The sequence below is a fragment of the Alligator mississippiensis genome, chromosome 1 (genome assembly GCF_030867095.1).
Source record: "Alligator mississippiensis isolate rAllMis1 chromosome 1, rAllMis1, whole genome shotgun sequence".
In the NCBI taxonomy this organism is placed as follows: domain Eukaryota; kingdom Metazoa; phylum Chordata; order Crocodylia; family Alligatoridae; genus Alligator; species Alligator mississippiensis.
The window spans coordinates 346,397,035-346,418,686 of NC_081824.1; positions in this window are offsets into that span (position 1 = coordinate 346,397,035).

Here is a 21,652-nt window from a genome sequence, read left to right on the forward strand (position 1 = left end):
TTTTCCTTAAGTACTTATTCTGTGTTACAGGTTTCTGAATCATCCTTTACAGTAAAATAACCCACAAACACAAAGCAGTCATTGTGGTCAGCTTTGCATTTAGGCTGTTTGCAGACATTAGAAAAAATGGCACTTTAAATTCCATGCACTCCTGTGCTAAGCCCAGCACCTGCCCAGAAGAGGCAGCATGTTAGTTGGACCTGGCTCATCCAACAGCTGTGTAGAGTGGGTGCTTTAGTAGGGCTTTCTTGATGCTTTTATCTAATAGCTGGTTGAATCACCTTTGGATAGAAGTTTCAAAAAGCCCTGCCGAAGTGCCTCATCTATACAGACACTGAGTAGCCAGCTCAAAGTAATATGCTGCTTCTTTTGGCAAAGGCAGACAAGGTTCCTTGGGTGAATTTGATATCTTTTATTAGACCAACCCAAATTGTTGGAGGATAGTTATTAAGCAAGCTTTCGGGTTCAAAAAACCCTTCGTCAGGCTAAGGAAGTTTCAGCAGTTGGTGTGTGCTCTTCCTGGATGGAATGAAAAGTAAACAAGCCAGAGGCTGGTCTGGGCTGGGGAGCTTGCTTAATAACTATTCTCCAACCATTTGGGTTGGTCTAATAAAAGATATTAAATTCACCCAAGGAACCTTGTCTGCCTATGTCCTTAGACCAACACAGCTACAACCCAAAACCCTGTCTTTTGGCAAAGCACATTTTTGGGTTTGTTTTTTTTTAATGTCTGCAAGCAGCCTTAGTGTGCAAGCTACAAGATAGTTTCTGCTTATTATTTTCCTTTTCAAAAAGGTCTTCTACATTATATTGCATTTTTTCAAGGCCAGTTTGAACTCATGCTCATTTACGTGCCACATTCTACCATTATTACCCAGATAGGGGCAAAGTTGGAACAAATGATAATGACATGACAACACAAACACTCAATAAGTCACCTGTCTTCAATACAGTAAAAGCTGTGTTATCCAGCACTTCACCATCCAGAATTTTCTATTTACCGGCATCTGTCATCTTGCTGTTCAGGACACTGCCACTAGCGACACTGCTCGGCAGTCTCGTCCACCGGCATCTGTCATCTTGCTGTTCAGGACACTGCCGAGCAGTGTCGCTAGTGGCAGTCTCGTCCACCATCTGCCATTGTGATTGCATTGTGATTGTGTTGAGTTTGTGCTTGTGCTATAACTTTATTGCTGAATATTGCTGAATATCTCACCCATCCTGCAACTATGTCTACCAATACTCCATCAACGAGCAGAGGGCAGAAGTTAAAATATTAGAAGTTATTATATCATAGTTAAAATGTTATATTAACAGTTATAATAATGTTATATTAAAAATTATTATATCATAATCAAAATGTAGGCTTAGTTTCTTTCTTGAAAAAAAAGTAAGTGTAACTCTCAGATAACCGGAATATTTGATTAACCGGCACCCCCATTCCCTATGGATACCGGATAACAGAACTTTTGCTGTATATTTATTATTTCACACACAGCCTCACATTTCTTTGCCCTATTCTGTACCGTAGTGGTTTACAAACTTCCTGATGTCATGTCACTTTTGCCACTGAACTCCTATCCTGTTTTATGATCTAATGTGGAACCAGGAAAGCTGGCTTGAAAACAGTGGGACACCACCTCCCCACCTGCTCTGCCATTACCCCCAATCTCCTTGCAGAACCCCTGACCTACTATGGAACCCTATGGTTACATAGAACACAGTTGGAAAACCACTGCTCAATTGCATCCATTGTGAAGCAGACATCCTCAAATACATGCACTCCTTTTTTTCTACTAACACTTTTAAAGAAACACCAATGTGCATTGCTTCCTTCCTTTTGAACCAGACAGAACAACACTTCTTTTATTTTATGGCTATTCGCTAAAATGAGCTGGTCCTTTTCTTTTTTCTTTTCCACTTATCATTAGCAACAATTGCAGTATAAAGATGTTTGCTCCCAAAGTTTTAATTTTCCCATTATTTTCTGTGTTCTGTATGGGATCAAGGTAACTTTCCTTCTGTAATAGGAATGCTTGTAAGAAAGGAGACTTCATTTCCCGGCCAATTCTGGATCGGGGCAAGAAAGGTCGATGACCCACCAGATAACAAGAATTAGTATTGGTAGTACTGATTCCAGTAGCTGATGGTACAATTCCCACAATGAGAGGACTTTGGACTATGCTTTACATTACTGTCTGACATCTTTGCTACCTCAGCCTAACTACTGCCAACTGTAAAATTTTATGCCAACTCCATTCCCTTTTCATCTGGGCAGCATACACACTAAGCAAGGAGAAACTCTGTTGTTTACAGTCTGATATAAAGAAATGTTCTCTTGGAGCTTAATCCTCATCTGGTGAAAATCAATTCATCACTATTGAAATAGATGATGTATACCCAATCTACATTATGTGAGGCTGTGGGACTGTGACTGAAAGTTAGGCCTCGGACTGTGTTATGTTTTCCCTCCTACAAGTGTTATTATTTAGCACTCAAGCTAGGTTAGGAGTGGTGCAGCCTTTTAAAGATTGTTCAAAGAAGTTTTCATTTGGAAGATGATGTGAAATATCATGGATCCAAATACAGCCATAATTATTTGCCAGATATTTCCATAAATCAAAATCAATGCTTTCCAATTGCTTAACAATAAGTATGGCTACCATTATTTTAAACAGCCCTCAGGTGTTCTAGGCATCAGTTTTACAATCATAGGCAACACTCAGGGCAGTGGGATAGCTGCTGGTTGAGAAGGCACTGTTTGGTGACTTCACAAAATTAGGAAGCTAGAACATAGTGGAACAGAGAGTGACTGTAAAGGTAGGTTTGTTTTTGCAAGTAGCATGCACTGGTTTGGTTATAAATCCTGACTAAACTAAGTCCTCAGTCATAATTATCAAGTGACTTTCAACTCCGGTTTACAAGCAGCTCAGTTTTCAGGCTGTGATACAGAGCAGGTGGCAACTGTCAAATACTTGGGAAGCATCATAGATTATGTTAGAAGATGTTTGAAAGCTGTGTATGCTTGTATAGCAGCAGCTGATATCATGTCCATCACCCTTAGAGATGTCATGTCATCAAGCTTTCTACAATCTGTGGATCTAAGGAATGGTGGGCATACCAGGTTTGTGATACAATGTTGAAATGTGGGTGCTCAGGAAAGCTGAAGAAGGATGGATTAAAGTTTTTGATTTTTCAACACTGATTTTGATGTGGAGCAGATGACAAAGACATCATGTGGGAGGGCAATGGAAGCAAAGAAGATATTTGCAGCCATGGGTGACTGGTGCCTCCTGAGACTGGGAGTGCACAGTTTGTGGGTGGCAGCATCGGGGTGAGGTAGTGAGCAGCGACTGCCTGCAGAAGCTGGCGGCAGAGGGGTGGCGAGTGGAAACTGTCCACAGAAGCTAGTGGCAGTGGCCAATCTCAGGAAGGGCGTGTGCCCCCCCCCCATTCCCCCCTACCAGTCACCTATGTTTGCAGCTGAACCTAGAAACCAACTCTATCAGTTCTTGCAGTTTTCTTAGTATGGACGGAATTGGAAAACAGAAGACCAATGAATTATGAAACACCTTTAACAGGATATTTCACTAAAAATTGGCAACTGTCTAGTGAACAAAACTTTTAGCAGCATGATACAGGCATCAACATAGATGCAGATTGAATGTCTACCTATCCTGTCATAAGGACCTAGCTTGAAATTATTCCTTTGGGGCTATCATCGGTGACAGTAGTCCCAAAGGAATATACACTCCAGGTAGACTAATATGGCCATTAAACTTTATCAAATTTATGATCAATCTAGAAACAGATCACAGACATAAAAGGGTCAAATCTGGTAAAGGTGTTATTTATAGCAAATAGTTTTAGACATAAACTGATAAAACTAGATCTTTCTTTTAATCATTCTCTGATATCATTAATTACATTATAAAAAGTATAAGGATTGAGAAACATCACTTTAATGGGTTTGGTAGCCATTTAATGGGATTCTTTGTCAGGAGCCAGAACAGAAACATCCAAAGATGGCCACACTCTATATATCTGTACACAGTTCATAAACACAGTTTTGAAGCCATCTGTGGCAGGCTTATATCCCCAAGTTCTTAATGCCATGAAAAAAAAAAAGAGCACAACAATGGGATATTAATCTAGGTACACAGGTGATTTCAGAGTCCTAAACAAAGTGAAAAATAAATTATAACCTGCAGTTTTGGGACTATAATCTACCATATAAATGGAAAAGATTAAATATGTCTGTCTGTTTGGAGAAATAGAATTGTTTGACAGAAAATTTGAGGACAGAGCCACTTATATTGAGAAACTAGAACAGTATTTAATGATGACATTAAGATGGCAGTTGTGTTTAGTGTAATGGGAGCTAAAAATGTCTCACTGTCTATAAACCAACAGAAAAAATATATTTGTGGAGAGTGCGGAAATTCTGCAAAAGTATACCTCCCATTCCATTTCCAGCTGTGTAGATGGAATAAAAAAAATAAACATGAAAATAAATTATTAAAAAGATTAGTGGCCATGCCAGTTGTGAGCTAGCTTAAATAGTTCAGTAAGGGATAGGTTAGGGTGTGTAATAGAAAAAGAAGCAATCCAAATATGGTTATTGACCAAGGTTGATTTCACTCTTACACATGCACTAAAAATTGTTGTTTCAGTACAGGCTGCAATTTAAGATGCCAGAGAGTTGCAATAACATTATGAAATGTTCTCAGTAAATAAGTTGGCTATCCAGCAGAATGTACAACACGGAAAAAAGTCAAGGAAGAATTCTGGATGTGAAAACTCCCACAATGCAAATGATTATTGTTTTAGGCTATATCCTGCTAAAACTGAAAGGAATTGGGGCAAACACAGATGTATGGATCATTGCAAAATTATAACCATCACTTCACAGGATCAACACATGAGAATCTTAGATTTAGTAGTCCATAGATGATAATGTAGAGCTCACAGAGAATCCTGTACTATCTCTATGACTGTTTAATTTAGAAGGCAATAAGCAAAGCATTATTTACATTCCTTTACAAGTGCAGGAAATGAGACTTAAAATGGGACTTGACACAGGCTCTGTTGTTTTTGAAAATTCACAGCAGGATTATCAGAGACTACTGAAAAAAGGTGAAATTGAAGAAAATGTGAGTGCTTCTAAAAACAAAGAGGAGAAAACCTTGCTCCCCTGGGCATTATTATGGTGATGGCAATACAAGTGTAAAGAGCACATGCTTAAACCTCTACATTGTGAAACAGAGATCACACATTACTTGGTAGAGGACGCCTGACAGATTCAGCTAGAGAGGCAATGCATAATATGTCTACAGGCTTAAAAAAATTATGAATTCTAGCCCCCCAAAACAGTTAGTTGATCTGTTGAACCAAGTAACTGATGATGTCTTTCAGGATATTATAAAATATGAAGACAAATACTTTGCTTGAAGAAGAAAAAAGTTCTAAACAATGCAAGGTATGTTTGTTGCAATACAGACAAAAGCAGAGACAGAGCTGCACCACTTACAATTAAATTCTGTCCAAGGTAAACATCAGTGGCATGCTGTTGTGGCCGCAATAAAAAGAAAAATAGTGCTGTCTTTAATGGTAATCTTGAAATAACTGCAGATAATCTAAGCTTGATGTGGATCAGTATCATGTCTTGAAAACAGAGACCTATTTAGTTCAGTAGCAAGTGACAAGCTTTTCTCCAAGTTCAGTCTACCTCAAGCCTGTGTTACAGGTGAGGACTGAAGGCAGCAGCCCAAAGTATCTTATGGTTAGGACACAGAATTTTTTTATATAATAAGATAGCATATTAAATAGTGTCTGTAGCCACTCTTTGACCACTATAGGCCAGGCATTACAAGGCAATTCTGGTACTCAGTGCTACTTGACCAATAAATCTATTATGGGAGTTAGCAATGAATAGTATTTACAGAATTTTCCAAAAGTATTTATAAGGTTGTTTGAGCTCAGTATTAGAGCAAACATGAACAAAAGCATTAATTTTTCAACAATTCAAATGTGTATAGAGGCCATATCTTTGACAAAGATGGTTTACACTCATCACAGGACATATATGATGCTATCCTTAAGGTACAATGCTTTTCAAAGTCATGTTTCTTCCTGGGAGTGGTTGCTTATTACCATAAATTCCTGCCCAAAATTCATGTCTATGATGACACATCCCTGGAATGAACAACCCATTACACAGAAATGGTGTTAGTCTATAAAAAGGCTGCATGCACATGTTTAAATGATCTGGGGAAAAATTCCTATGTTTGTTTTTCTGATTGAAAATTTTACCTGGAGACACCTGAACAGACATTTGAATTTTGAACCCCTGAGGAGCAAATAGCTTGCTGTACTGACACTATGCAGTTGCAGGGGGAGGGTTGGGAAGAGACGTGGTATACAGATGTCAGCATACTCTGCAGGGTCCCTCAGTCTTCATGGAGACAGATGGCACAGGGCAGCCCTGACTGGCTGACCTAGACTGCTCAGAGTCAGCCTGTGTCTCTCTGCAGCACAATTTGGTAATTATAAAGGAAATCTCTTCTACTCCCTGTTTGAGTGGAGCAGGAAAGCCCAACAAATGACACATTATCTCATGGGGTGGGGGGGCACAGAAGCAAAGCACCATGGGATGCTACAGGACTGTGCTGTGACATATCTCAGGAGAGAATATGTACAGACATGCTCTCTTCTGGGATAAATTCTCCCAGGAGTGATTTAACTCTGGTCGTTCCTGGGTTGTTCTTCTCCTGGAGCAGCCATTTTTGCTCTAAGATAAAAATGTTGAACACTTGTACACTTCAGTTTCTCAGATACTGAATGTCTGTATGTGATCAGAGTTTGGGCAAACATTATAGAATGTTTTGGATTGAGCCAAGATGTTTTATCCAAAACATATGACACACTGCATTATGTTTCCACGCCTTTAAAATTATCTCACAATGTTTTCCTATATAGAATAGGGTCAGCGGTATCACTTATGATGAAAGGTCACACAGAAAGGCTTATTGTCTTTTTTTTCTTGGTCTCTGCAGAACATAATTATGCTCAAATGGATAGAGGCACTCAACACTAAATCTGAGGAGTTAAAATGTTTCACATATATCTCTATGAGAAACTATTTACTCTGCTTATAGATCATTAACCACTAGTTTCAATTTTTAACCCAAACTAAAAAAGTATTGGAAATGTCTGTAGAATGTTACAAAGATGGACATCATTCTTGAGAATTCACTGCTATAATAGCATTCAGACATAACAACTAGCATGTCATTGCTAATTTGCTTACCAAGCTACCATTGAAATAAGCAGGCAAGGACACTAAAGATTAACCAGAGGCAGCTTATATGTTGTCCGGGACCCCAAATGAACCTGTGTTAATGACAAATGCCATGCTACAATGTAAAACTATGATCCAGTCCTGCTAAAAAGTAGACAGTATTACAATGACTAAATGCTTCCATACATAAAAGCAACCATGCCCACAAAGTAACTGGCTTGGTCAATAAGGGGAATAGAAAGGGCACAATACACCTGGAATTTAGAAAAGCTTTTGACACAGTCCTGCATGCCATTGTCATAAAAATCTAGAGAAATGTAGCTAGGTAGAATTACCATTAGGCGGATACATAATTGGTTGAATAACCTCAAGCAAAGACTAACAGTTCAATGTCATACTAGCAAGAGGTCTCACATAGGGTTACACAGGATTTAGTGCTGGGTCCAATGCTGTTAAACATCTTAATTAAAGTCTGAGATGAAGGAATACAGAGAATACTGAACAAATTTGCAGACAACACAAAACTCAGAGAGAATGCACACTCTTTGTAGGACTGGATTAGAATTCAAAGGGATCTTGATAAACTGGCGTACTGGATCCTTGACAACAAAAGGAAATTCAACAAAGACAAACGAATGCTGCCATAAATTGAATAAATCAATAGACTGGAAAATGGCTCAAAATTAATCAAATGAAATTCAGTAAGGACAAGTGAAAAGTCCTGCATTTAGGACAAAACAATTACATGCACTAATACAGATTGGGGAATCACAGGCTAGGCTGAAGTGCTACAGAAAAGGATCTGGGGGTTATAGTAGATTGCAAGATGAAGATGAGTCAACAGTGTGTTCTTGTTACAAAGCAAGCCAATAGCGTACTAAATTTTATTAGCAAGGTACTATATGTGCAAATGCTCTGGGATGGGTTTTCTCTAGAGTAATTTACTCTAGAGAAAACCCATCCTGGACAGGTGTCTACATGTGCAGGGAAACAGGAAAAGATTTGCTGCTCATGGCAGCACTCTGCTTCCATCCCCCACCCCCTCTGGCACAGTCCCTTCACTGGCCCCCTGCAGCAGCCAGGGGGAATTTTAGCCCAGGGGCTGGAAGGGAGTATGAGGCTGGGGACAGCTGTCTTCTGATGAGGGCTGGGAGATTGCTCCATGCCCCAGGGAGCTACCAGTTGTCAGTGTGGATTCCACCAGTGGAGCCCAGGTGGGGACAATGCCCCCCTACCCTAGCAGCAGAAAGATCCCAGTCCTCCCTCCATGATCATGGAGCCAGAATTGGGAGATAAGAATCTCCCATCCTCCACTCACTGAATGCAGAGTGGAGTCTGGGAGCTCCCTGCTGCCAGGGCATGGGGTGGGAGAGAGGTGTCCCAATCTCCACGTGGTTGGAACGCAGCTGTCCTGGCTTCTGGGACAGCTTTCCTGGCCACGTGAGGATCAGTACAGGTCCTGATCCCAATGTAGTAGGGAGACAGCTGCCTCTGCAACTGGCACAGCTCCCCACTGCATCAGGGCTTAGCAAGGCAGCAGTGGGCCCCCTACTGCCAAGCTGACCAGAAGCAAATTGCTCCCAGTCAGCATCCACATATGCCTTACTGCACAGTAGTAAATGCACTATTGATCTAGTACCTGTCTTTCCTGGTACTAACAAATGGCACATTAGCCAAATTTGCTGCACATTAAGTCCCATGCATGTGTAGATGGTGACTCTTTACTGATCATTAGATTAGTCTAATGCATAATGAAGCATCTCATGTAAACATGCCCACTGTGAGCAATATGTCAAATGTAGGGCACTGCGTTTCAAGAAAGATGTAGATAAACTGGAAGAGTCCAACAGAAAGCAATAAAAATAAGTAGAGGCATAGAAAACATGAATTGTGAGAAAAGGTTGGAAGAACTGGGATTACTTTATCTGGAGAAAAGAAGACCTCGTGGGGATTTGATAACAGTCTTCAAATACCTGAAGAGTGGTTATAAAGAGAATGGGTACAGGGTACAGGACATGAAATAATGGTCTTAAATTGCAACAAGGGAGATTTAGGTTAGATATTAGGAAGAAACTTCTGACTATGAGAATAGATAAGTACTGAAGAGGTGGTGATCTCTTCACCCTTGAGGGTTTTTAAGAGTGAAACCCTTGTATGCAATGGTTTAGATAGGGGTGATCGTGCCTGAGAAGGTACTTGAAGTCCTTTCCAGATCTATTCATCTAAGATTTTTTTAAGGAAGAATATAGAAATGGAGAAATACAAAATGGGTAATAATTGGCTTGCCAGTATCATTTGTTGATAAGGGTCTTGGGGTTTACAGGTCACAAGTTCTAAAGGAAAAATTCTATTTCACTTTACATGCCCAAATGACAGAGCTTCCAGCAGTATCAGTGGCATTTTTGGTGCTTTGTACTGTGACTTTGTTTGTGACTTTATTACTAGTGAAGTGTGAACACATAAGCATCCACATAGCTATTGTGCATGGGCAGTTGACTCCACAATGGCGGGGTAGGTACATGACATGGTATGTGAGTGCATAAGTCAAGTCACAAAACACTGTCCAGCAGAAACCTATGGACCCTATGGATGCTGACAGAAGTAACATGTTGTCATCCAATCAGCCATTGAAAGGGCTCTACAGCCATGCGCTGACAGAAGTGCATGGCTGTAGAAAGCTTTAAAAAGTGCCTGCTCTCATTAAAAATGAACCCTCATTACCTGAGGTTTCAGATAACAGTCCTCCAAAGCCCCCAATCTTCCCCCCGCCAAGTGCAGGCTGGGCAAAATCCCAGAAGGGATATCTTTCCCTTGTTTTCTCCCCCTCCCATCCTGAGATAGCTATGATGGTACTATCTGCAAAGCACCATGAGTTAGACTGGGGAACTGAACATTTGTCAGTGGACCATGTGTTTTAGCTCCAAGACCTGAGTGGTTAGAGAATTCCTGGAGCTCCAGGTTCCTTTCCTTTACTTCTGGAGTTGAGGAGGGAGGGAGTGGCAAGATATTGAATTTGCTTGTCTCAGAAGTCTCTTCTTGAAAGGCCAGGAGATTTGTGTTGTGTCAAGTGTTGATACACAAGTAGAAGAAATGGAAATACAGGGTTAACAAATTAAACTCTGGCCTGACATGCTCATTGCATTCTAGGGAGAGATCAATACTCTTTATGAATCCACATAAACTATGAAGAGCAATGTCATGGGACTTAAGTTTTTTAATTGCAGTGGATGCTCCATTCTAAATAGCCTGAAGTATTCTGCATGAACTCAACTACTTCAGTGAAGACAGAATAAAGGGTAAGTTTCTTGTGTTTGAAGACAGAAGGCATTGAACAGACTGAACTTGACAATGTAACTAAATTCACATCCAAAAAGAGTTGTTAAAAGAAATAGTATTGAGCAACATTTCTGCTACAAATAAAGCAGTAGAGAGATTTATTTGGATAATGAAGCAAGGAATTCATATACAACTCCAGGTAAGGTCAGCCAAAAATATAAGATTGCAAATTTTCGTTTGGCCTGTAGCAATATACTACCTGATACTACAAATCAAACAGAAATTTTTGTTTAATCTCTTCAGTGTAAAATCTTAATACAATGAGAAACATTCAAAAGAAACAGTGAGATCAAATGACTGCAAAACCACACCCAATTGCACTGTTTTGGCATGGGAGGAAGAATCTGAGCAAGAGACTGATGATGAGGCAATTTATGGAAATCTCAAATGATTCTGTCAGTGACTGATCCCCTATCTTGCCAGGGAGCACTGAGCATGTCATATATAAGACACATTTAGTGCAAGTTTAGCAGGATGTGCTATCCTCATGATACCTATTAAATACAGTACAATCATGGAGGGTGACGCATGACAGCATCAGGGAAAAGAAGACTTGGCTTCTACTACAAGTGACTCTAACCCTGCAAAATGAGAAAATGCTTTCAATACAGCTATTCTAGAAAATTCAGTCACCAATCCAGATATTGGTGTAATGCCCATGAAATGTTATCCTGACAAAAGTCATAATCCACCTCTGAGACTTAATTTGAAGTATGTTGTGCATTACTGAATAGAAGGATTGATAGTACTATATTCAAATATTTATATATCCTTTCATACTAAAGGGAAGGGACTCTACAGTGTATAGGAACTGGGTAATACTCTTTTAAAGAGTTTGAGATCCCTCTGTGCCCCCCAGGCATGTCATTGTAGCACAAGATAGCATCTGCGCTGAGACATGCCACAACTGCTCTGCCTGCCCTAGCTTTCAAACCAGAAGTTTAGCCACCTGCTCTGCCTGCCCTAGCTTTCAAGCCAGAAGTGTTAGCATAGTGCTGCATGCATACAGCTGCTCTGAAGAGCATATTGCCATGGTATAACACTGTAATGCAACCATACAGCAATGTAGAAACACTCATGAAGCTACAACATCTTCTGGCTTGGGAACCAGCCATTGTTGGATGTCTCAGTATGGCTCTGCCTTGTGCCATATGGTCATACCCCTGGCATGATTGTATGGTTGTGCCTTCTATCACAATCTTCCCTGCCAGAATAACAAGGTGCATGGGTTCCTACAACTTAGTTATTGCCTAATTTACATGGTTATTTGAAATCCAGTTCTGTCAGTGTGGTTTGCCCATAGTCTTATGCGTACAGAGCATAAACACAAAACTCCATTCCAGGAATGTGACCCTTTCCTCTCTTCTTTCCTGGTGAATAAAATTAGCTTTCTGTTATGCTGACCTCCAGCCTGGACTGCTGCATATGAAAACTCATGTGTGTTATTTTTTTCCTCTGAAGCAATTTTTCTCTAACTTTCACTCTCTCTTTCGTTGACCCTCAACTGTCCTTAGCCACTTTGATGATGATGTGGGCTAGCAGCCAAAACTGAAATAAGAAGAAAAAGAAAATGTATATAGAGAAACTAGGTTTTTTCACACCAAAGTTTAATTTGTGTCATCAGAGGTGCTGATGCCAAGATCCTTGTGCAATGAACACAACTGGCATGAGCACTTGGATATCTCCCAAATGCAGATGGAAATGTCAAAGAAAAGCTGAAGGGAACATTGTAATGAACTGAATGATCCTGTAATCAATGTCTGCCCCTTAAAATGGGGGAAAGAACTCTTTCTAAATAAATTAGGTAAATCATGGACCACAACATGTGGTCAGAGTCATTTGAAGAAAAGAGGCATGTATCAGAGCAATAAAACAGCAAGAAAGCTGAAAAACTATAAAAGGATTTGAAAGTATTCAGGAAGAGTTATGGAGATAGGCCTGAAGAAGCCTGAAAACCAGGTGTCAAAAATATCATAAACCTTGTAAAGCTCAGGACCAGAAATAGTCAAGACATCTCTGGTCTATTCCTTGTTCTGCTTCAGATTTCCTGTATCGTTTTGGACAAGTCACAATCCAAGCTCTTTGCTCATCTTTTTTCCTATCTATAAATTTGGATGAGCCATCACAGAATTGTTGTGGGTGTAACTTTCAGAGTCGCAGTTGGAAAGCACTATGAGTGCAAAGTATATACACATATAATCCTAGCGGAGAAAATGCCAACTGTCTTCAGCTAAAATGTCAAAAGTTTTCTGGCAACTGCAAAACTATGGTAAATATAAAAAAAAAGATATCTGCTTTCTTCAGTTATATAAACCACTTTCTAGAATCTCAGATAATAATTAATCAAATTTGGGGGATGACTTTTTTAGTTTAGCTAATTTATAATATGGGAATTATGAACACTGATTTGAGCATCAGGCATTGAAAGATGGGAAGATTCTGAATTTCTCTAACTTGAAGCTAAAAACAGGCAGGAAGATTCTAGTCAATTGAAGGGAAAGGGAGTCCTATGGGAACAGAATAGATATGTAATTGTTTTTTTTCCATCTAAACTATGAAACCAAAATTCTTAGGCCGAGTAACAAAACCTATTCCATGGCAGATCAAGAAAAGCATAGAAGGCAATGGCACCCAAATTAAAAATGTGCTTCCATGAATCTCACATCTATAATGTGAAATCAGAGCTATACCTTCCCTGCATCTAACTGAGAAGCTGTGGTGAGCACTGCAACATTGGGTCTGATTCTCACCTAGTTTAAACGCCAGATTTACATCTATATAAGTAAATGGAATCACACCAGTGTAAAACCATCATGAGATTAGGAGCAGGAAATAAAATGGAAAGTAATGAAGTATAAAAACACACATAACATGAATTTGTACTTTTGGCATAGGCTGATAGGAAACAGCAAAAGAGGAGCTAATTGGTGTCTGATTGGCTTGTAAGACAGACTTGTGATGGATAAGGTGCTATCAGCAAGTAGATTTTCCTGTAACTTTTCAACCCAAGTTTTAGCATGGAGACATTGAAATTAGAAACAAAGGCTTCATCTACATGAGATGCTGACTGCTCAGTTGTTACTGTGCAGTCATTTAGTACATGTATACAAGTACTACATGTAAACACAAGTGGTGTCGCTGAAGATCTTTTAGGTGACACTGATTGTACAGTAGCTCATTGCTGCTGTGCAGTATCATACTTCATACCACACAAAACTACTGTACAGTAGTAATGGCTACTGCACAGTCAGTGTCTCATGTAGACATGGCCAAAGGGATATAAATGTGAGTACTAGGGCTGTGTGAAGCTTTGGTCACTGATTCAATTTGATGGAGATTCGGCCCAATTTGGCGGCCGAATCTTCAAATCCGAATCAAATCAGGAGACCCTTTAATCTCTCTGAATCGAATCAAAGAGATTTGGAAAGATTCAATGATTCGGACATAGACACAGCTTTAAATGTTTTTTCTACATACCTCAAGGTACCAGGCGGCTCTTGCATGCTGAGATGGTGGGGCAGATGGAGCATCACACAGGAGTGCTGGGTTGTCCCCAGAGCACTCACCGGCAGACCTGAAAGTAGACCAGAAGCACTTCCAGTCCACTTCTGGGTCCACTGCAGAGCGTGTAGGGGACCCTGCCCCACCCCCCAGCTTGGTGACTTGTGCCTTCTGGGTCTGGGGGTGGGGGGTACCTGGGGTCCCCGCGTGGCTGATTGTCGAGCTGGGGGAGTGTGTCCCGCGCACTCCTGTGGGATGCTCCATCCACCCCACCATCTCAGCATTCATGAGCCATGCCTGGTACCTTGAGGTACATAGAAAAAATATTTAGAGCTGTGTCTATGTCTGAATCACTGATTCTCTGAATCAGCATCAAATCTTCAGATTTGGCTGAATTGAATCAGGACAGTGTTCTGAATCAATTAATCGAATCACTGTCCCCCCGATTTGGGCTGAATCCAAGTCCATATTGAATACGGCCCATTTCGCACCCCCCTAATGAGTACCACATTTGGGTATGCAGTGGGCAGCTGGGTGCACAAATGCCAGATTTCAAATGGCTTGATATTTTGGGGGTACTGGCTTTTTGTTCCAGCTATTGCAAATGTAGCCCTTACTGAGTTATCTTCAGCTGCTTTAAGGTTTATCATTGAGAATTTCTAAGGTTAGACATCAAAACTTGTCCTGAATATGGAGATGGCCTAGAAAGTAATAAATAAAAGTGAGAATCTGTTCCTGCCCACAAGAAGGAAGTGGGAGGAAAAGATCACTTGTGCCCCTTGGTGATTCCTTTATAGAGCCTCCCTAGATCACATTCAAACTTATTTATATTTGCACTGAACACCTCTCTAAAGGCCACTGTGGCACCCTACAGGAGACAAGTACATAGTAGCACTTTTGTCACGCCCTAAAGACCATTTTTAATCCCTGGCAATGCCTCCATCATATACTGATAACAAGGGATACAGGGATGACTGACATAGTTTTCATACCAGCTTTGTGCTGGCTGTGGGTAGCACCTGCTCTGAAGATTGCCTCCATTAGCCTTTCTTCTGTTTACACCTTTGGACCTGTGTAAGGGGGACGATCATAACAGTGAGTCAGTGTGTCTCATTGTCTTTGGCTTTAAAATGATGGTACATTATATTAAAAAAATATAAGAATTCAAGAAATGTTCTATAAATATGTAGAAGTACTTCTCTCAAGACATTCAACTGCCATTTTTTTCTCTATTATTCCGTATACAAAGGATACTATCATTTCTGCTCAACCAAAGCACACGAAGAAAATAATCTTTTTTAAAAATTACTTAGAGGACACAACATTATGGCTGTACCTGTCCATGGCAGCAACAGATTTTAACTTATGTAGCAGGAAATAAGTTCTGAAATGCTGGCTTCCTGGAAAATCAATAGGGATTTTTATCATTGACTTCAATATGCACAACTTCACCTTTGATTTTGGATAAGTTTAGTCATCTCATACATTAAAAACTTCCATTAGTGTTTCTCTAACCTTTTGCAAGAAGACACAGAAATTTTGGTTGACTCTAGTGACAGGGAAAGCCACTGTCTTGGTAAGATTCATTCATCAGCAGCAAGAAGATCTCTTGCTCCAACTCTCAAACAAGGTATGGAAACGATAAGGATTCTCAGCTAGTTCCTAGATTTCCATTTGCCAGAGATCCCCACATTCCCCATTTTCTCCTTCCTGTTTTAGGCTATGTTCTTAAAAAATTTTGATCTAGGACAAGATACCATCTGTTTCTACATGTGACCCTTATATTGCTTTTAGTTCCCAGTTCTTCCTGATCCACTCATTATAAAAAGCTCACAGAGGAACAACCCAGAACATCGTACCCACTTTGAGAATGAGCAGAATCACCAACTGATCTTATTGTAAAACAAAAACACTTTATAGTCAGTGGAACAGCCAATTTCTCAGCTCTTTCTTTCCATTTAGGTTTAGCTTATCCCTGTGTGCTGAGGAGATATTAGAAAGACACCTGCAGAATTTGTATGAAGTTTTTCTGATTGCTTACGGAATCTATCAAGAGGCCAAGTTTATTTCATGGGTCTAGCCAAATATTGTAATAGCAGCAAGCTCATCAGTTTCTAAGAATGAAGACAGAGAAATTTTGGGTGAATTCAAATTATGACCAGAAAGATCTTCTGTCAACATAAGCAAGACTGCCCATACAAGCTGATGACTAACTGAAATCGGAGGTTCAGAATGCTGTACTGATTTCTGGCTCCTCTCCAGACTTCAGATAGAGTCTGCCAACTTGGCAGGCTAAGGAGATCACTGTGGCAATTTTTCAAATGGGGAGAAATGGTCCAAGGAGGAGCTGTAACTCTATATAAACTGCCCAGAACTGATGACAGGGGCCTCTGCTTCAAAGACTCTGGCCAGAAACGGAGTGAATTGTTGTGTCCTACTAAAGATGGACAGCATATTTGTGGGATGCTCTGCAAGAGGGCAAATACCTGTGAGCACTTGCTCTGCAGCTGTAAGCAAATTAGGAATGGAATTACAATATTCTGTGAGAGTCAATAACAAATATAACTTGATATAATTTCTGTTAACAACAACAAAAAGGGAACCCAGGAAAGTTATTTTACCCAGGAAAAAATGGAAGCCTGGGAAAACTATTTTACCCATAATTATAGGCTCGTTAAATATATATGCCCCTATGTTTCCAAACAGATCAGTGGAAGAGTGCTACAGATCCAGAGGCATGAATTTGAGCCTTACTCTGGACTTGTGCTGACAGCCACCCACAGTCAACCCAACTATAAATGGGCACTTGCTCATTCAGTCATGGGAGGCAAAAGGCAGCAAGATCTAATGCTAGCCACATGATTTCCCAATGTGTTGTAGACTACAGGAACTGTTGTACCTGATATATGCTTGTCTGATAAGGTGCCAGGCTTGGAAAAACCTGTAAGGCTTTCAGAAGTAGAGATTTTAAATGTCTCAAGTTTTGAGACAACCAAATTTGAGCTGCTCTAAAGCGGGCTTGATTTTCTGAGTTTGGATATCCACACGGAAAACTCTCCTCAAAGAATGTGCCAGAGATGCTCAAAGAGTTCTCTATGGATATGTAGACATTTCTAAGGATTTGTCATAGGCCATGCTCTCCTACTCAGAAAATTCTTGATATTGGAACTAGGAAATTGTATATTTTGTCACAGATTAAACAGTACGTTTAGTGTGTGTGTGTGTGTGTGTGAACTGTAAGGCTAATAGGAAAAACACATGCAAGCTGTAGCACCAAGGTCAGCAAAAGTGTCATGATCTGACCAGATTGCCCTAATCAAACAGATTCTATATCAAACAAAACAGATTCAATTTGTTATCTCTTCAGGTGCCTGTACATGTGCAGGATGCCTGTTTCGACTCATTCAGGTCAGAACACTTTGGAGTAGACTCCATTAATCTGCTGTATTCATCGAGCCTGCTGGAGCTTTCTAATTGGAACGCTCCAGCAGGCTCACTGTCACGTGTATTCAGCCTCCCCATGTTTCAAAATGGTGGTATGGGTGCTTTAACTAAAGCTCGCTGAATGAGCATTAGTTAAACTGCCCCTCACCACCATTTTGAAGCATGGGACACTGAATACATGAGACACTGCAGGCATTTTAATTAAAGCAGATCCCAAGAGAGCTACTCTAATTAAAATCCCACCCTCCCTCCCCAGAGCACATGTACAGATGCACGTGTAAAAACGTTCAAGTTTAATGGAAAATCAAAGAAGAGAGAAGTTATGTGTGAGAGAGAATGAGGCAGAATGTCAAAGCTCAAAATAAACTTTAGTCAACTTGTTCCATACCATCAGTCAGTCTATCTTAGTCTATCAATCCTATTCACATGATCAGCAGATCCTTCTGTAACAATGAGACCTTGTGGCATGTGTTATGGAACTTGTGTTTTGTTTTGTGAATTTGCAAGTGTTAAGGAATTTATATTCTGTTTTCTTAACACATTTTTTGTGTTTCCCAAACTTGCATGTAGTTTTGGAATTTATTTTTGTGTTTTGCAATTCTGGACGACTGTGAAAATTTAACATAAATTTGCAATTAATAGAGACATGCTTGGAAAACTCCTTCAAATCTTACATCATCTATCTTCCCTGAAAAAAAAAAAAAAGACTTTATATTAGAGGGGGAAATATAATTGTGTGTTTACCACTTTGGGTGCTATAAGGATCTTTTCCTCAAACAGCACTCAAAGATAGCACTTATTATTGTAAATTCAAATAGTGAAATATAACATACTGTACTTCAACTGCAAATGCATTCATACAATATCTGATTATTCTCAATCCTCTACTGTTAACACCAAGGTCAATCCTGCACAGGTTTCTTTTCTTTTCCCCTGAAAAAAAAGATTGTCTACTAATATAGATTCAATTTCCCTGAAAGCCCATTGCTGGAAAAAAAAGGGTCAATCATTTATTTCTTAGAATAAAAATAGTAAGAAATAAGAGCCATTGACCATAAAGATGTGTACATTCTAACATCTCATATGGAGAAAACTGGGGTGCAAACTTGCACAAGCAATTGTGGAAGTGTGGTAATATACCTAAATCAGGACACATGCAAAATATCCCAAACTTTCTCCAGAAATATGACTTTATAACCCTATGCATATACTACATATCTTTGTTTTCCACTGGCCTATATTCCATAACTCAATAAAAAAAGGGAAATACCAGGAACCAATCGTATGAATGTTCCATTCCTAAAGAGCGCATCTACATGCATGCTTTACTGCCCAGTAGAGCAAATTGCTGAACAGTAAGTGTCACCATCTACATGCGCATACTCTTACTGTGCAGTAGTTTGTTATACTCAGCACTTAATTTGCTCCCTGTCAGCCCCAGGGTTGGCAAATGCAGGTAGCAAATTAACTTCTGAGTTGTTCCTGAACAGAAAGGCACATGTAGATGGATGACTGGGAGCAAATTTGCTCCTGGTAAGCCAGGTAGCAGGGGGTGGGAGATTGCTTCCTGCCCCCAGGAGCTGCCTGCTCCTGGGGTGGGATCTGGGGGCAGAGTCTGAGTGGAGACAATGTCCCTTTGTCCCAGCAGGAGGGAGATCCTGGTACTGGTTCCACAATCACAGAGCAGGGGTTGGGAGATTGCTCCTTGCTCCCAGGAGCTGCCTGCTACTGGGGGAGGCGGAAACTGTCCCTGCCTGAGCTCTGCTACTGGAGCCTACCCTGGCAGCAAACAGCTCCTGGGAGCAGGGGGCAATCTCCCAGACCCCACTCCAATCACAGAGCTGGGGACAGGAGCTCCCTGCAGAGAGAGAGTTCCCCATCCAGCCTGGAGCTAGCCAGAACCTGCCCCAGGCCAGGACAGTTCTCAGCCAGTCAGCGCAGGGAAGTCTGCACATGCAGCCCAGAGCTGGCTGGGAACTGTTCCATTTTGGGCAGTTCCAGCCAGTTCTGAGTGCACATGCAGACCAGGACACTTCCCAGACAGCTCCATGCTGCACAGGGAAGTCTACATGTGCCAGCCACATTCTCAGCCAGTTTCAGGCTGCATGTGCAGACTGCCTCACACAGTCCAGGGCTGGTTGGGAACTGTCTTGGTCTGGAGCAGGTCCCTGCCCTGTAGCTTTTTTCCAGCCCTGAGTCCTGATTGGGCGATTGAAGCATGGGGGTTTGGAAAGAGATGCTGGGGAGGGGCAGGTCCCAGCACCCATTCTGATCTGCCAGTGGGACAGCTAGCAGTGAGCCCCTGCATGGGTGGGGAATCCCCCAATTTCCCAGCCCCCACCAGTAGACAGCTTTCTGTTAGCCCAGTGCTCCCTGTCAGCTCCTGGGCTAGCACCCAGGGAGATCCTGGAGCTCCCCTTGCCTGCTGCAGGGTGGCAGAGCAAATCTGTTTCCAAATGCCCACTAGTGTAGATGCCTGGCTAGGGTGGGTTTACTCCAAAGTAAATTACTCTGGAGTAAATCCATCCAGCAGCATTTGCACATATAGATGTGCCCAAAGTGTGTGCTGTACATTTATTATATTTTTCTGCTCTGTACTAGCCTCATAATACACGTTCTGGAATTTATGAATACATTTCAATTGAACCCAAAGTAGTTAGGTATTACAGGACTGATGTAATGATAGATCATCCTATATAAAATAGCTTTCTACCACTGCAAGGGACAGTCTTTCTTAATGGTTTTGTTCCTTGTTGCTTTATAAAGGCTAAATAAGATAAAAGTGTAGTTTTTTAATAGGCCTGTGAGCGTTTAGGTAGTATCTAAGGTAACTTGTAGATGTGTTCACCATTTTCTAAACTATATTAACTGATTCACGTCACACAATTTGAACCAAATTTCAATTCAAATTAAGGATTAATAGATAATCACTGACTATCAGGGAGATTTTCATGTATTTCATCACTTCTGCAGTAGAGATGGCAGGGGGTGCTAGACACTGCCCACCACTCACAATCAGCGCCACAAAACTGTGCTAACTTGCTGCAGCCAGTGGTAGGCACAAGCAACCACAGGCCCTAGATACCTGTCATATATACATGTTACTTAATACAGTTTAAATTGCCTAATTTAGATTGCCCTAGTCTGCATGAATTTTAATCTTTATTCAATGAGGATTAATTAATTCGTATTGGAGCCAATTTTAATTCAGACTACAGACATTCATGTGTATATAGTGACAGCTATAATCTGGATTAAACCTAGAAAAACGTAATGTCTATAAACAGCCTAAGGCATCAACCTGTGGTGTCATTTTTACATATCAGATATTGCTAATTAATGCATATTACTAAAAACACCTCTGAGAAGCTCATCATTCATTTTGATTTACTTCTGCTGTATCTGGGAGCCAACTTGAGTTGAATCATCTAAGACTTTCTTAACAGAGACAAAACAGCAGATTCCCTGGGTGTGTACAACTTTACTAGTGAGATAGGAATTAATTGATTAGGAAGACCTAGGCAAAAAGGTCTATGTGAAGGAAGCCAGGCTTACACATAAGCATGAACCTTTTACTGGAAAAGCTCTGCTATATAAACCTGTCAATTATTTGCTCCTAAAGGAAAGATGTTACATTACTTATGCCACCCTCAAATCTTCCTTAAAATTCTGACTTTACTATAAGCAAACTTGTAAAGAGCCCTTGCCCTCTTTTAAATGAAAACCTATAATGTCCACTATTTGGAAGTTGGCAACAATGCAAGCAATCATGTCATTTTTCATCTGAGTGCAGGCTTCATGGACATTCTTTATGTTCCCTTTTAAAGAGCAATCCTATAAATATTACTTTGGTGACAGAGGAATATACACAACAGACAAATGTGTCCCTTCATGATAGGTCTGATAAATTTGTGAGATTTTTTTGGTGACATAATTACAGCTTGGTCAGCCCCTGCTATTATGCATCACTGTTTGTGATAAACATCACTTTGCCCTGGGTGTTTTAGCAAAGTCATTGAGAAAACTGCAGTTCTGTAAATCACCTGCTAACTAGTGCTGCAGCAAATTGTT